Source organism: Staurois parvus, unplaced genomic scaffold (genome assembly GCF_062004578.1).
Source record: "Staurois parvus isolate SC_StPar_1 unplaced genomic scaffold, SC_StPar_1.0 ptg000081l, whole genome shotgun sequence".
In the NCBI taxonomy this organism is placed as follows: domain Eukaryota; kingdom Metazoa; phylum Chordata; class Amphibia; order Anura; family Ranidae; genus Staurois; species Staurois parvus.
The window spans coordinates 6961741-6975512 of NW_028317877.1; the positions used below are offsets into that span (position 1 = coordinate 6961741).

Below are 13772 nucleotides of genomic sequence, written 5' to 3' on the forward strand. Positions count from 1 at the left end.
CTTCATTTCTTTGTAAGTGGGCAAACTTACAAAATCTGCAGGGGATCAAATAATTATTTTTCCCACTGTACATGAGAAAACAAATGTGATTCCAAGGTATGTATTACTTCCAGTCGTGTAAACTGCTTTCCAAATACCAAGACACTCAATGTCTGTAGAATAATCAACTGAATAATGTACGTTTTACTTATTGTAAGATAGAACAAGGCACACAAACTAGGCGCAGAGCAGCAAGCGTGGCCTACAAGTCTATTACACTGCTCTGTCAACAAACTCCCATGTGCTATGACAGCTGCTTTAGAACTAATCCCCCCTCTCACAAACGCTGGCTTGCACAGAGAAGGGTTTTCTATTGAAAACTAGCAATCTAGAACAAATGTGGTATGCTGGCTATTTCTGGCAGCTCCAAGTACAAAGCCGCCCTTTTAGTCTACAGCGATCTCTCTGTCTACTTGTGGTAATCAGGGTGGCTTACTTTAACTCAGTGTCAAGTCAGGCCCAATCTGCAGAAAAATGTTGGCATAGTTGAACAGCTTGCTCGGGAAAGACATATCCTTTATAATAGCATTAGTTTCACAGACTAATGACCACTATCAGTCTGGCTGCTGACCTTAATTTCCCTTAATTTGCTTGTCACTGATCTTTGTAAATATTTGCTGTGTTCAATTGTTTAGGCAAATGACATATGAGAATGTCTTACATGTGTAATATTGTGAGAGCGTAGGCTAGCCATGCAGTGTGCAATTTTCTTTCCTTCAACCAAGCCTTGAAGAAAAGAAAATCACTTGATTTCCCCATCAACAGTCAGTGTTGATGGGGGAATCCCTATTGTACTCTGACAGCACAAGGTTTCGCTGTCTGAATACTGCTACCGGCCATAGCCAGCGGCAATGATACAAAAAGAAAAAAAAAACCACAGGCTTGTTGTGCTAAGTTGATCAATAGATCAACTTCAGTACAACCAGCCTGCCCATAGATGGATTGAAATCTGTCCGGTTCCTTCTGCACCAGCCAAATTTTGATCCATCTATGGCCAGCTGTACACTGATAGATTTCCAAAAAAAGCCACGTGTTCCTCATAATGATTACAATCTTCTGATCTAATAGAAGCTAATTTGTTGGGCATAAAACATTGGCCATCAGCACTTAAAGAATTGTCTAATAAAATTCAAGAATTTCTCCAAAAAAGGTTAACTATGGCACGTTCTATATGACAACTAGCCTATATACAGTGTCAATAAGAGCAATCTTACTGACACTGTGGTGTCTAGTGGTGTCCAATCTGTAGCAGTTCTTCTCTTCTCTTCAATGTCTGGTTTTATAGGCTTTGCTGACAGCAGCGGGAGCCATTGGGGGGGGGAAGGACTGGGCCTCACTATGTGTGTGTCTATGAATGCACACAGCCCAGCTCAGGAGCAAAACCGCAAGAGTACCCCCATAGCAAGTGGCTTGCTATGGGGGCACTTGGAGCAAAGGAGAGTGGAAAGCAATGGTGGGGGACCATGTTTTTTTTATTTTAAGAATGAAAAAAATTAGCTTTACAACTGCTTTAAGTAAAAAAATTGATCTTTGCTCAGCTTCTTAGGTATACTTCATTTTTGAAAGGAACACTAATAAGTTATACATTCTGTAAAAGAAAAAAAAATCCAAGTGATTGAAGTCTGTTTGCCACTGCCCATAAAGTTCATTCAACCATGCAAAAGGTCTTTCCTTAATGTACCTAAGCATTTGGAGATAATGTCAGGCATAATCACCGGATAAATCCCATGTAGAGTGGTTGGAGACTCCCCATAGGGTTCCGTTTATACTAAGAACCAAATTCCTTTTCCCTATAGCAAATGTGTCACAGATGATGCTACCTTATGGACACAATTACAGATAATTACATAATAAACAAAGCTGAACAAAAGACAGATATCTATCAACATCAACCGTTCACAAAATTATGTTTGTCCAGAGATGGGCAAAAAAAACCAAAACAGAACTGTGGTCAATTTTCCTCAAAAGGTGGGGGATTTCCCCTTGACTCTATAAAGGCAGTAAGATTATTTTCCTGGATCAAAATATTTCCTTACTATCCTTTAGCAATTATTTCTGTGAATACCATCATAGGTTGAAAAAAATATTCAGTCTATTTTTAAAGCCTGTTATAGCCTGCTATTGGTTTTACTGTTGCTTATTAGGCAGCAGCTCCTATTGTAAAGAACCATTTTCTTGGAAATAATATGTATGGTGAAATAATATTTTTTCCATGTGCAACTGATGTTCCCAAGTCCTTTGTCCAATCCCTGAAAAAAATGTATTTGTCATATCTATATTAATAAAATGATATATTTATAGGTATCACTGCCTCTAAGATTTTTTTTTCCCAAACTGAACAAGCAAAACCTATTATTGTAAGACGTCCTCCCTTTAATTACTTAATTTGTCCCTTTCTCAATTCTCACCAAATGTCCTATGCTTTTACAGTATTTAACCAAATCTGTATCCCACATTCAAGATGTGATCTCATAAGTGATTTATACAGGTGATTACATGTTTTCATCTCTGCCATTGTATTTCCCACAATTAAATTTAAACGTCACAGAGCCAGTCCAGGCTCTGAAAAGATCCCAACCTCAGGTTCTCATCCCGACCTCAACCAGAGCTCCCAAGGGGCAGAGCAGACAGCCGGAGTTTATATAGGTATACTGTGACTTCAGTTCAATAAGGCACGCAGTGTACATTTTTTGAATACAAAAAAGTCTTTAATCAACGGTAAATCTTTAGTGACACTAGTTTTTATCCTGATTTGGTTTTAACATCTTTTCCATGATTACCTATTAAGCCGGCCATAGATGTATTGAATCCCAACTGGTTCAGCAGGGACCAGCCAACATTTGATCCATCTATGGACAGACTGGTTGTACCTAAGTCTAACCATCAATCAACTTAGATACAGCCAGCCTGTAATTTTTTTTACATGCAATTACTGTCGGCAGCTATAGCCGCCATCAGTAATCATTGTGTGCTACAGTTCTGTGTTGATGGGGGAAATCAAAAGATTTTCTTTCCTTCCACCCGTGGTGAAAGGTAAGGAAATCGCATAATCTATGGCCTGCTTAACTTAAGTGTGGCACACACTATGAAAAAAATCTGAAGAAAAATTCCGTACAAGGAACCTCCGTTTGAATTTCATATAGTGTGTACACAGCTTTCGACATCCGATTCTTACTTTCCAAATGAAAATTTCCAAAAGGGACAAATTCCAAATTTTTTCTCGTACATGAACACAAAATTCGATTTTTGCTCAATGTCTACTGTTTTTGTAAGAGAGAAAACAGATCCGAAAGACTGCGCATGATCAGAAACAATAATCTACGCTACAAGGTTTCTATGTCAAACAAAATAAAAAGCCTTTGTCATTTGAGAATTTTTGTACAATTACTACCATCCTCGGGTTCGACTTGCTGTGAAACATTGAAGAAAACTGAACGATCGTTCGTCCAATCTTCTTATAGTGTGTACCCAGCTTAAGAGATATTCATTTACACCCCTAAAATAATCAGATTGTAAAAATTAAAATATTTTAAACCTGTCCAAGCATTTATGCGGCATACATTTTAAAGTTTCCATATATATTTTTTATAATGTAAAGAAAATAACACAAGAGGTAACTAAAACTAAAGGAAGGCATAGGCAAACACAAGTATTTCATAGACATATCGGGGAGAGGTGGTACATTTTTTTTTTTTTTTAACATACATGTATTAATACATAGTACTTTCCTTCAGGATTGTTGAGGAAGGATAATGTAGCAATATACTGTATATATATATATATCCTAGATAAAAATGTATTACTGAATAAATAAAATAAAACTGACCCACAACTAATCTAGCTTTCATTTAATAAAAAAGAAGAAACAGAACCTTTTGGTGGACCACTGCTAACATTAGACTATGTTGATTGTTCTGTTTACTTTTTATCCTCTGACCCTTTGTTATCTATCTTCTGATAATTATGCTCCAGACAATTACTATGCATTGCAAAATCCAGCTGTGTAACATCATTTGCAATTCCAGCATTTAAACGTAAACCTGCTTCCTCATGGGAAACAAAATATGCTAGTTATATGGGACTTGCATTCAGTCCTCAAACCCATAAGGGTTTTCTGATGAGAATAGTCTTTGCTATGTATATTTGTAAATCATCTGATATAATGGATAGGAGTTTGATTTCCCAAGATGCATCTGAAATATCTAGGCAACTTCAATTAGGATTTGCTGGGGAAACAATAACATGGGAAAAAGTTATCAAAAAGTGGAGAAAACCAAGAGGTTGTAGTGTAGCACTTTGGAGTGGCCTACTTCACAGTACTACCCCATAACCTCTTCTTTTTTTCAAATTTTTTATTTTAAAGAAAAGTAGGTTCCAACAACGTAAAACATTACAGTAATAAAGGTACAGTGTAACCAAAATATGGTGATAATTAGTGGATAGCCTTGGTAAATCTAGTATACCATGAACATCTCGTACAAAGATCCAAAAAATACTCAGTAGCCCTGGAAATCGGGAGGATTAACACCAGATAGAGGTCTTGCCACAACCTGTGGGCAATGGAGGACACTATACAGCTGCCTGGAGTGTTAATACCACAACATCAGTGCTACAACATGATAAATATATATGCATAAATACATTGCTTAATAATCCATCAATAAATACCGCATAAATATCATACACACATAAGTGTACCAAGTACACCTACTGCTGTGCAAGTGCCAATTATAAACAAAAAAACTATCAACAATAAGTGTGATGGATAGTGCCCATTTGAATTGTGAGTTATCAACTTGCTCAAGAAAGAAAAGTGCTATAAGAGTCCTTATTTTCAGAAGAATCTCCACCACTGTGATGCAGGATTAACACTGTGCTCCACCACCCGTATAAAGTGGCTGCTCACCTTCATATAAGACCCATACTTGCATATAGGTCAAACTTGCTATAGAAAACAGACTGCCCATGAGCTATCTCCTGCTGTCTCTCCAGTTGGGCATTCCTTCCATGGTTACTTTAAAAGTTCTCAGTAGAAACCAAATATGCTCCAAAGGAAAAATAGCAAAGAGAAGGGCCACTGAAAATATTCACTTGTTTTCTTTTAAAAGTGAACCCTTTGCATAGTATCATAGAGAACCTCTCTATGAGGTGGGTCCTCTATGGTAGTGTTTTAAGCATGAGAGGTAGATCCACATGGTACCACAGCACATGGTGAAGTGGTATCAAAGTTTGGGCCTGTTCAATGTCTACTGTTCAATGTCTACTAATCCCCCAAGATGTACCGCCTGATAATATTTTTGCAAATCCAGAACAACTAAGCCTCTAAATTGCTTAGGCAATACCCCATAACCTCTTACAGAAGGTACTATGTGCTGCTTGCTAAATGGCAGGTGGTAGGGACATGGCAATGAGCTTTATTATACTGCATGGCTGGCTCACATAGAAGAAGCATATGGCTTTCATATTATGCATGGCAGTCAGGCACAAATGGATTACTCTGCATCCAAATTGTACCTCCACATGTATTTACACTTCCAAGCTAAATTAACAGCAAGTCCAATATGCTTTACAAAGCAAGTCATTACCAGTGGAAAACAAAATCCAACCTGCTGCAAGCACCACTCTCCAACAAACCTCAACTCCAGGAGCGATCTCCCGGCAGTCTCTGAACTCTAAACGGCAACTTTCAAAAGCAGACTGAAGGTACTCACTATATCCAAACCTCCAATCCAATGTATTCACCAAACTACAGAGAACTCCTCCTGGTTTAGCACAAAGTCCTAATGCGTTTCACTCATATTGGAGTTTACTCATCCTTATCCTTTGAGCAAGCAGTTACTGTATATGAGTGAAACGCGTTGGGGACTGTCTTTAACTAGAACGAACTGTCTGTACTTTGGAGAGTCTAAATAAATTGGACTGGAGGTTTTTATACAATGAGTGACAAGCTCCTATCCTCTTTTGAAAGTTGCAGTTTTAAACAACATTAAGTAGTCTGAATAAATTTTTTCTGCATATTAAACAAAAAAGGCACAAAAATCTGATTAGTTATAGGTTCTCTTATAAATGAAAATAATATCTGGTTTACCAGAAAGAACCAGTTTGAAAAAGGCCTGCTAACTTCAACCTTGAAAGGTTTTATTTTAATGATGTATTGGTCATACATGAGATAAGGCTGACATTTATTGTGCCAGTGCAGCTTGAATATGTTGCTTGTCATTTTACATAAGAAAGAAAAGCTAGCTGGATTTGTGTTTTCAATGCTGAATTCTGATCACAACAAGAAATGGGGCATTCATATGCAAATGGTTTATGCACCTTATATAAAATGAATAATCATGTAATGTTCTCTTCTGTTTGACTTAGAACATCTCGAAGATGACAGTGCTTGAAAAATACGTAGGCTGCCACTGCTGTCTTCTTCTAGGTAGGAGTTGTGGCTTTGCTGGCTGAAGACTTGTTGTGGGTAAGGCCGGCCATACATGGGTCGATTTTCAAACGATTTTTCGTTCAAAAATCAGACCTAAGTATAATCGGCTGATTTTCACTCTGTTAGTGGGGCAATGGCAGTGGCCGATTTTCATGATTCCTCCCCATTTCCTTTATCGGGCATGCTGGAAAATTTTCAAAATCATTGGTGGCACCATTGGATTGTTGAACAATGTTTTCCATTTTCGATCGTAAAATCATTCGGAATTCGACCCATGTGCAGCCTGCTTTAGGGACTCGGAACCACTAAATAATTGGATCAGTGTATCAGTCAAGCAACTAGCATTGTTCAGCAATGGCAGCCTATATATTTTCTCAGCAGAGGTCTGAATTTAAAGCTGAATTGCATACAAACAGCAGAATGGACAACATTACCTGCCAAAGCATTTGTTTTTCTGACCATCTGGTCCTGAGATTCATGCTACACTGCCACACAGCACAGCCTGGTTGGTGACCTGACTTTTTTCTACTGCACTGATGCAAAATATTTAGTTGCGTTTTTGCCGACAGCCCGTAACTGGACAGTGAAAGCGTTTGAACAACTTCACTTTCTCTTACTTTTTTTTGACCTACTAAATATACTATTGAACGTTTTCTTGCAATATCTCTTCAATAAGTGCAAAAAATAAAGGTTGATCTAGCCAGAAATCTTGTGAGCTGATAATGTTCTGTGCTCTCTGTCTGTGCACAAAGAAGGATTATGGAGATGAGGGAAGACAAGTAATGGAGGAATAAAGTAGGAATGGTGAAAACATGTGGTTTAGAATTCAGAGCCAGAAATACACTAAGTTGTCAGGTCAAAGTGGAAGGTAGGAGTACACTATTTCTGGCATATCTGTATTTTTTCTGCACGTGATGCATTTTTAAGGGATAAAATATTGGAAAATGAGAATGTATTGCAGAGATATAAACAATCCTGGTAATTAACTAAGTTTCCTGCAACTTTATACAAGTGCGAGAAACTGTTGCGAGTGGCGTGGACCACATGAACCAAGTAGATAGATGTTTTAGGTTTATCTCTTAGATTGTAAGGTCTAACAAGCAGGGCCCTCTGTTTCCTCTTGTACCAAAATGTATTGTAACTGTAATGTCTACCTTTATTTTGTAAAGCACTGCGCAAACTGTTGGCGCTATATAAATCCTGTATAATAATAATATCTGCGCCACCCATGCCAGTTTCTTTTACAGAGTAAAATAGAAACTGTTGCAGGGTTTGCACCTAATTAACAGTGGGAATGAGGCAGTTTTCCATATAGAAAAGTGCAGCAGATTCCCACCAGGTATAGACTTGTATGGAATGTGAGCTGTCTGCAGACAGCTCACATCCTGTCATCTACCAGTGCAATGATTACACTACACTGAGCAGATCTTGAACGGTAATGATGTTCCTCCTCCCTCCTGCTCTCAGCTGAAAGGGGGGTGGAGTAGGGGCTTGGATGGGCAAAGTGAATGGAGCATGCAGCTCCAAGTTTCCTGTTCTCTGTGCTGTGTCTGTCATAGACATGGCAGAAATGAAAAGTGATTGCTCCTAGTTAACAAAGCCGCTTGCACGTCTTTTGTTAATTGGGAGCAACATCTGCTCCATTTTTGTGTTTAGTAGAGAGGTGCAAGCATTATGCTTGCACCACTTTTAATTTTTCCCAATATGTGTTTTTGTTTTGCTTTGACTTAGGCTGCATTCACACTTGAGTGTTTTGTAGCTTGAAGCTCCTAGCTCCAAAAAAGGCTCAAACTTAAAAAATCAATTATTCTCTATGGTGCCTGTTCACACCTGATCGCGCGAACAGGCACCATAAAGAACAATTGATTTTTTAAGTTTGAGCATTTTTGGAGCTTCCAGCTTCCAGCTTCAAGCTACAAAACACTCAAGTGTGAATGCAGCCTAAAGGTGGGAATACACGATTAGAGAAATGACTGATCGGTCATCCTATGACTGAGAGGCATTCGTTCGTTGGTCGAAATCGTGGCCCACATTAACCAATCTAAAAAAATTGCGCGTCGGCCAATACGTAGTGTTGACATCTTCCATACAAGTGGAAATGATACAGTGTGCGTGTGACCTTATAGCTATGCCCTTCCAGCCAGAATGAGCGATATACACAACAATCAACAGCAACGAGTATAATATAGTTTATTACATTATCTGTATACATAAATAGTGATACATAAAATATAATATGCAGAATTCTGGTTTCATTATCTCATTAGGCCAATCTACTTTTAACATTTGGATTTTTCGTTCATGTTTACGAAGATTCCTTGGACAAAAACATCCGAGTCATCTTCTGTTTTCACTCATGCGTGATAGCGCTTGATAAATTTTTTTTCGTATGACCGTCATACCACCGCATAGAAAATCGGCCGGTCGTATGCAAAACGACAAAATTTTTCACTGTTTAATTTTTTCGTTCACAATATCGTTATCGGTTAAAACATCCTGCTCATCAACGAAGACAAAATCATTCGAACAGCGGTTCTGCAAAAATTTTTGTACGATTTTCTTATCATGTGTACGGGGCATTACACTTGAAGAGCAAATGATTACTGATAGGTCACCTCTTTCCTGTTCTTGCATATTTTTTGGCAGCACATGTGCATGCAATATACTTGATTAGTCCCTAGAACTGCCCCTCTCTTTCTCTTTCTTTCTCTGAGTGCTGCTGTTTAGGGATTACAGGAGACTAGTTGATGTTAATATTCAGGTACCTGCACTAGCAACAATTAAAAATTTACATATACAGGAGTCAATTCACCTTCCAGCATGTCTTTGGAATGTGGGAGGAAAAATGGGGTGCCTGGAGGAAACCCACACAGGCACAGGGAGAACATGCAAACTCCAGGCAGGTGGTGCTGTAGTTGCAATTTGAACCAACAACCCTAGGACTGCCAAGTGGAAATGCTAACCATTTATCCACTGTGCTGCCCATGTTATATATAAGGAATGGCTTATTCCATTCCTTATATATAAAGAATTGTTTATATGTACAGTGTCACCTAACAACTGCATAGGGGAAGCCGGCATTATGAGGGCCCTGTACTGCTAGTAATATCTGGAAAGGCAATCTGCTTTAGTCGACAAAGTGCTTCCATAATATTCCCAAACCTCATATGCTGCATTATTTTTAATTGCTTTAAATATCCTTTGATATGATCGTTTAGTTTACCAGCATAGAGGATGCTTGGGTAAATTTGAGAAACTTTGGGATGCTTGGTTGGCCACTCCAGGTTTATCCCCTTTTGATTTAATAATGCACAGACTGCTGTAGTTACTTCTGATTGTAAATTGATTATCACTTTCTCAAGACCAATTTATGTCTCTCCTGTATTCCCTGGTGGGGGCAGAGTGCTCTCTGTTTCCCGCGGGTCCACTGTTATGCGGATACTCCTATTGTCCAGTAAATGCAAAATTGTCTTCCTATTTGATTGTATTGTAATGTGTTATCTCTGTAATTTTGCACAGACTGTTGAATTCTTGTCTTATTGATGGCACTGGAAGGATTTCTCTATTATGTTGTTTGGTTTGTTAATGATTAAGGGCTCATGTACACTGCAGCTCCTAAACTGACGTTCAGCAGCTGCTCAGCATTTATTTCAGCAGCCCCTGAACTCTCCCTAATGTTTTCCTATGTGTCCATGTACACATAGTCGTTTACAGTCATTTATAGGCAGTTGAGTTTACAGTCGTTTTTTTTAATGCCACAAACTTGCATTCAGGAGTAGATTTTATCAGCGTTTCAAACGCTTGTAAATGCGTGTAAACGTGGCTAACCGCATTTATAAGTGTTGGCAAAACTTTTCCATTTCCAGATGCTGTCCAGAGCCTTTTTTCATCATGAAAAATGCATGCTAAGCGTTTTCCCGGTACTCCGATGGACCTGGTACACCATACTTTGAGGTTTCGCATGAAAGAAAATATGTTAGACAATGCTGCAATGATTTCTGCACAGCAATAAGCTGGAAGACATCCAAACACCACAAAAAAAAGAGCCTTAAAGAGTGGCACAAGCATAATGCTTGCACCACTCTACTAAACACAAAAATGGAGCAGATGTTGGTCCTAATTAGCAAAAGGGGTGCAAGCGGCTTTGTTAACTAGGAGCTATCAGTTTTCATTTCTGCCATGTCTATGACAGACACATCACAGAGAACAGCAGTTCAGTTTACAGTCGTTTTTTTGAATGCACCAAACTTGCGTTCAGGAGTAGATTTTACCGGCGTTTCAAATGCCAAACGCTTGTAAATGCGGTTAACCGCGTTTATAAGCGTTTGTGTATAGAAGCGTTGTTTAACTGTTCCATGTTTTCCATGTATTCAAATGGCCCTAATACACCAGCGCAGTCAGTTCCAGGTTTCGTGTGAAGGAAAAAATTGTAGAACATGCTGCATTATGCTCATAATGGGATCCATAGTGAATACAACCAGAAAAGACAGGTCATCTCAACACATACTGCTCTCTCTGCTTCTGCTCACTCTATTCCTCTCAAATTGTCTGAAATAGTTAATTTTTTTACTATTTTTCAGTGCATTCTGGGCATTTGGGAAGGTCTCCTGAGGTTATCTTTTGAAAACGCTTCTAAACGCAAATGCACATACATGCAATATGCAAATGCAGCTAAACTGACAGTTTTTAACCTACGTTTTTCAGCAGTCAGTTTCCATCATTCAAAAGAGTTTTCCAAATGCTTCGTGTACATGAGCCCTAAGTCTTTGCTACCATTCTGTACATGCTTTGTCATTTTGGAAATGTATGACTTCACCATTAATAAACGTTATTTCTGATTTGAAAAAAAAAAATCCTTATTTTTTTAATGGTAGCCCCCATATCTACAATATACACATTTACATAGTACAATACCGATGATTTGTATGTGAACTCTGCCCTAATTCAAATGTAGGAATTACCCTAAATAAATCATTACATTTTATTATGGCAAACACAAAGCTGAGCAAACATGGTACCTGCAAGCAGAAACACACAGACCAGGTTCACAGGCCATGCGTTTAATTTACAACACAGCAGAGATAAAGTCATTTTTCATAATATGCTACAATGCACACAATGTGCCAAAAAATAAGGGCTTTCCGGGGCACAACACCAGCAGTGTGCTGAAACTACCACTGTGCTTCGTTATCCACAGTTTTGTTATCTGCTGTGATTTTGTATTCACACTTGTGTCCCACTGAGGAGCAGCTGTTCTCCGTAGTTTGAAGCAGGTCTCTCACTGTACAGTGCAGCAGCTCACAACAAAAACTGTATTATGCAGTTGTAAATTCGCATGATCAGGAAAAATCTGTATTGTTTTCACAGCTTAATCCTGTATTGAAACTTGGCCCTACCTGTCAATCAAATCATCCAAATGGCAAGCTCAAGGAGGCAAGTCATTCTGCTGACATTGCAGTCTTTTCTAATAATACAAGGGTACATAAAGTGTATGGCAAACGAAAACGTTGCTTTTATTTTGTATATAACAGGGGAATATTAGAACCTCTCTCCCACTTTCTACTAATATCTAAGGGCCCATAAACACAAGGAACTGCACAGGAACGTGCTGCGTGTTCACGTGCAATTCACATGCTGTTTTGTGCAGTGCGATTTTAGCCCATTCATTTTGCATAGTCTGAAATCGCACCATACTGTAACAAAAGTAGTGCATGCTCTAGTTTTGGAAACACACTGCAACCGGATCCAATGGTACTTTTGTGTTATGTGATCTAGTGTGGGCAAACGCGCTGCATTTGCGACCTGCATTTAGGGTGTCATTAACTTCTCACTCACATCCACTGCAGATCGCAAGGGCAGTGCAATTTGAATGCGATGCAGGAAATCGGCACGGATTGTGGGTTTTCTGAACAGCATTCTAATGTGAAAGGGTCCGAAAGCTCCATTAGAGAGCTTTATCCTTTAGTTGGCCATGTTCTAGCCAGCAAGGTGAATAAAAAATATGATAATAATGAAAAAAAACACAAAAATTAACAAACAAGGTGGATGAGGGAATACCATCCCATCCCCCCTTGACCATGTCCAACATGTCCCTTTAACAGAAGTCAATTTAAACAATCAGGAATAAGGGAAGCCCACACATTGATAGAAATTTGGCCAGTCCAATGGGGCCACTGACACAGTGCATCACATAGAAAAATATGATAGTGGTGTGCTCCTTTACTTCTGCTGTATCAGCAAAGTGGACAGACAGAAAGGGTGGCATTAGGTTTTAATAAAGAGGGAGCTTTGTGCAGCTTTTCAGCCAGATTACAGTGAAATTAAAGGAAACCTATTCTGAAGGAGTATGAAAGCTGCCAATGCTGAGGTCTACTGAAAATACTAGTGTTCTCGCAGTTATTCTGAAACGTTGGCTTTTGTACTTACCGACCCAGGACAAGCATACAGAACAAGAATTCATCACAGTATTGTGAAATTGGCCAGCAGCAGGAACATTTTAAAAAGCAAGGCTAGGCCCAAATATACTAGAGACAAGGAGCACAGACTGGGCATTACAACAAGAATTAGGATACTTCAGAGTATATAGCAATGTAAAATTGGCAGCAGTAGGACAGTTTTACTTAAGGATAATAGGTTCAACTGCCGAAAGAATTGACAATCAGAATTACAGTACCATTTCCCAGCTGAACCTTGTCTCTTTGTCAGCTTTCCCTATTATTTCCCTACAGCAGCTTCAAGTGCGCTATGGCTGCCCCGCCTTTTAGAGTGAAAGGACTGACCTAAACTGGTCAAACAGGGATCGAAATGTGGTTAGTTCAGCATGGACCAGTGGAATTTCAATCCATGTATGGGCACCCTGGTTGTACAGAAGGTTGTACCGATCAACTTCTCTAAAACCTTCAGATTTTTTTTAAATCAATTAGCTTTAGCTGGCAGCACTGATCATTTTATTTTGACTGTGGAGAAGGCTCCCCACCATCAGAACACAATAGCACAGTGGGAGGAATCCCCTATTTACATTGAATATGTAGAAGGGGAATCATATCCTTTTTTTTTTGTTCAACCCACTGGTTGAGCAAAAAAAAAAAAATGATGGCTGTATGGGCTTTCTTATCCAAAAGCCCTTACTGTCTCTTCCAAGCCAGATGGTTATAGTTCAAAAACTATACAATGCATTATGGTTTTAGAAAAATTGTCCTTGGTGAATTTGCACATAAATTTGCCAGGACTGTAAATCTTGAATTCACAGGATTCACCTCAAACCATGGTAGTGGTTAACCCGATCCTCATCCTTATTCTGTAC

The 13772-nt window shown here is 38.9% G+C and overlaps 1 protein-coding gene across 4 annotated transcripts in view; it reads right to left on the reverse strand.

Moving 5' to 3' along the window:
• TIAM2 (TIAM Rac1 associated GEF 2) overlaps nt 1-13772 on the reverse strand; it is a 386278-nt gene that overhangs the window by 153869 nt on the left and 218637 nt on the right. The gene's annotated exons all lie outside the window — the stretch shown is intronic.